This window comes from Plectropomus leopardus, unplaced genomic scaffold, assembly GCF_008729295.1.
Source record: "Plectropomus leopardus isolate mb unplaced genomic scaffold, YSFRI_Pleo_2.0 unplaced_scaffold4888, whole genome shotgun sequence".
NCBI lineage: Eukaryota > Metazoa > Chordata > Actinopteri > Perciformes > Serranidae > Plectropomus > Plectropomus leopardus.
The window spans coordinates 1-4,077 of record NW_024653639.1 but is presented as its reverse complement, the minus strand read 5'-3'; the positions used below and the strand labels follow the sequence as shown (position 1 = coordinate 4,077).

At 43.8% G+C, this 4,077-nt stretch overlaps 1 pseudogene; it reads left to right on the top strand.

Moving 5' to 3' along the window:
* The first annotated feature begins 734 nt into the window (after positions 1-734).
* On the top strand, positions 735-3,183 carry LOC121939470 (annotated as a pseudogene).
* Positions 3,184-4,077: the final 894 nt, after the last annotated feature.

The following is a 4,077-nucleotide window of genomic DNA, read 5'->3' as shown; positions in this document are numbered from 1 at the left end:
TGGAGGTTTTACTGTCAGTTCGCACCTCGCTGATCATACTGTGGAATTTGTGTTTCTGCCCGCTGAGTTTTTACACTCTGCTCTCTGTGCGTAAAAGAGGTTGCGTTTGCATCCGAGAGAAGAAGAAACAACAGTACGTGATGAGAGGAGAGCGCGCGGGTTGTTGCTTCTTTAGCATTTCTCTTATCGGAGTCTGGGAGAGTGTTTCTGTCGCGGGTGGGTTTTGGCGTCTGAAAAATCTGGTGCGTAAAAAGAAAAAGAGCGAGAAAAGCGCTCGAGTCAAAGTTTGTGATTCAAAGACCCGAAGTCCACCCGGGCTGAGATCGATGTCTTGAAATCCATTCTACTGTTCAACATCTCGATCCGTTTTTCTGTCTCAACTTCACCCGCGTGACAGCTCCGTGTCCTCTCTGCGCCGCGCGTTAAAAAAGGGCTGGAGCCAAAGATGCGTCCAAATCTGATGTAAAAACTCTGACAGCTCCTGACCCCGCGGCCGCTGCGCGTCTGGCGTATTGCGATTCAAAAAAAAAAATGATGTCACGCAAAGCCACAAGGGGACCTGGGATTTACCAAATACCTTCCAGTTGAGCAGGAGTCCTGCCAAGTAAGGGACAACCTCCTCCTCCTCCTCTCCTCCTTCTCTTCCAGCGGCGACAAGTGCAGAGAATCGACGGAGGAGAATTGAGCAAATTATCTACTTTTCCGCTCTCCTTCCTGGACGGTAACGATCGGCGAGGTCTCGGCTCTCCGCACGCCGTTATCGAGCGAGCCGCGGCCGCCCTGATTGCTGTCAATAAGGACGGGGGGGACGGGGCCGGTGATTTTGAGGGGGGGTTCCCCGGCTGATGATGCCCTTTCCTGCGGGCCGGTGAGGAGCAGCACCGACCCCCGGCTTCCCTCCAGCAGCTTCTTGTTGTTGTTGTTGTTGTTGTTGATGCGGAGGTGATGGACGGTCCTCTCCGCCGCCCAGCGGGGATCCTCGGCTCCCCCCCCGGCTTCTGGGAGCCAGCCCGCGGGCTCCGACATGCTCACCTCCGGCGGCGGCAGCAGCAAGCCGCTCGCTTTCTCCATCGACCGGATTATGGCCAGGACGCCCGAGCCCAAGTCGATACCGCTCCCCAGCTGGTTCCAGTCCGCTCCCGTGGGGAAACCCGACGTCTGTCCGTCCTCGCTGCACTGCATGATCCCGCTGGTGCCGCTCGGGTACGAGCCGGGTCCCCGGCTTAGCATCACCGGACTGGATCCGGGCCACATCGACGCGTCCTCTCTCGCCGCTCCCGCAGACTTTCTGGGCTTTGGGTTGAACTATAAGAACCAGCAGGAGGACTCCGCGGTGAGCCAGAGCGCCGGCCAGTACAAACTCTTCAGGCCCCGTGTGGTGAACCAGTCCTCCTTCCCTACCGTGGGCACCGTATGCTACCTGAACTGCAGCGGCGACGGCGGCGCGTGTCCCCCGCCGACCGGCCTCGTCAACCTGCACCCGATGGCCTCGTACCTGCTCACCGCGCGCCACAAAGCCTTCATGGCGGAGAAAAGCAAACCGGGCCTGCAGCAGGCCGGGGAGCGGTACCCGGTGTCCGGCGTGCAGGCCTTCAAGGAGCTCTCTCAGAGTCAGATCCAGCACTACATGAAGGAGCGGGACCAGATCCTCACCGACAAGATCTTCAAGGGCTCTGCGGCGGCGGCGGCGGCGGCCCGGCTCAGCGGCTCCTGTCCCGGCAGCAAGCCCAAAGTTTTCACCTGCGAGGTCTGCGGCAAGGTGAGAGGATTTATTTTATTTTATCTCCAAACTAATTCACAGCAGCTCCTCTAAACCTGCAGAGTGATTAATGAAACAATCAATAAGGATCCTTTCATTTCTGAATCTCTTTATCTTTTTTTTTTTTTTTAAATTGATTTTAAGAACCAGATTATAAAAAAAAAGAAGAATTTACAGACTGCCTTTGGGGATAATATTTCTTGATATTTATTAAAGAGACCAAAATAATAATAGATTAATAGCCTATTTGTAGGTTCATTTAATGCTAAAATTAAACTCATTAAAGTGAACTAAATTTCCTTTAATTTAACAGGAAATCGGATTTAAAAAATGTAATTGCTTCATAGCATGGACGTTGTAATATGATGTTTTTGTAATAAAGAAACTGCAACATTTTCTAAAAAGACTCGATCTGCACAAATAAAACGTGAGAAATATGGAAACATTAAATTAATTTTGACTTTCTTTTCAGGATAAATCAAAATAGGTCTAGTTTTAAAGTGTTTGGTCTGATTATATTTTTGTCTACCCATTTTGGGAATACGTCGTCTTTCAAAGTTAGATTGTTTATTTTTGTCATTATAATAATGAGAAAATGAAAACTTGTCCAGTGTGAGTCTCCTTTTTTGCAAACTTTTGGGCTCCTCTGCGACGCACCAGCACTGAATTAAATGCTGTTTATTCCTCTGTTAGATCAATATTAATAATAATTCGTTTAAAGCCACAAATATTCTTGAGGATGGCGTTTGTTATTCAGGAATTTATGTATCTTTCTCTGGCAGTGCGCGCTGTGCAGGTTTACATGGGTATTATTGTGTTATTAATGGCACATTAAATCTACTTAAAGTCTATTGAATGACCCCCGACAGATTACCTTTAATTAGACTCAATCTGATAATTACAGGGCACCATATTTAATTTTATTTTTTCCAGTTTTGCTTTAATAAAAAAAAAAAACCTCGAGCTATTAAAAACACCCTCTAAGGGGGGTAGAGATTAAAGTAGTTTCAGTGACAAATTGGGTACTTTTTAAAAAAAATCTTATTTTAATCCAAAGTAGACAAGTTCAAATTGGTCCAAATATTTTTTTAGTTTGAAGTTATTTTTGCTTTTGAGAATGTAACTGGTGTGAAATTAATTTTATTTAAATAAAAATGTGGTTTATGTATAGAGAGATATTTGTTATTTAGCCTATAATTATATATCACTATTATTATTATTGTTGTTGTTGTTGTTATATTTTATTTATTTCTATTTTTTCCCTCTCTTTTAGGTGTTTAACGCACACTACAATCTGACCCGCCACATGCCCGTGCACACCGGCGCGCGGCCGTTTGTGTGTAAAGTTTGCGGGAAAGGATTCCGACAGGCGAGCACGCTCTGCCGACACAAAATCATCCACACTCAGGTAGGACCGACACCCGGTGACAATCAGATTATTGATTACATTTAAAACTAATAAACCGACTTCGAGTAAAGACGAAATACCTTCACCTTATATATATATTTCATCGTTTTATTTAATTTTATTTTGATGTCCCATAAAAAGCGTGAACTGGGAGTCATACTGGCGCCGTTTTATCGGTGCCCGTTTGTTAATTAGCCTATTTCGCTTTCTTTTATGTATTGATAAACTTTACATGCAAGGGGGGAAATAATAAAAATAAAGCTCATATTTCTTTCTCCCACGCATAAAAACCTTGATTTTGGAGAGGGACAAAATAAAAATGTGGTCGTGATTTAAGGCCTTTTCTTTCAGCCTGTGAACAGATCTTAAACCGCATCAGATCACGCTAATAACTTTCACTTATTATCTAATTTAGTTCAATAGTAAATAAATAAATAAAAATCTGTCAATCAAAATAAAAGCAACTTCCAATCATGTGTTTTATTATATTTTGGGCGGGACTTTTTGATGCATTTAATTAAATGGAGTGTTTTAAAGGATGTCTTATGAGGAGTTTATTTGCTTTTTTTTTGCCCCAGTATTAAATTATGTATTCCCATTTTTAAAATCTAATTAATTAAGGTTTAAACATTTTTTGTGTGTGTTTGTGAATTATTATTAGTTTTAATTCTGTAACACAAAACAACTCCCTTTTATGCAAACATCGCTGTATTGAGTGGCTCGAGGATGATGATTTAACACTCTCTGTTTTTCATGAATTTAGCCTAAATTATAATTACAGCTACTGATTTTTCTTTTCCAAAAAAGGAGGAAACCGTTTTCTCCTCGCGCCTCTGCTCAGCCTGTTTGTTGTGTTTGAGCTCCTCCTGTGGTGTCACTGTGACACTCCCAAAACAACTTACATCCAAAT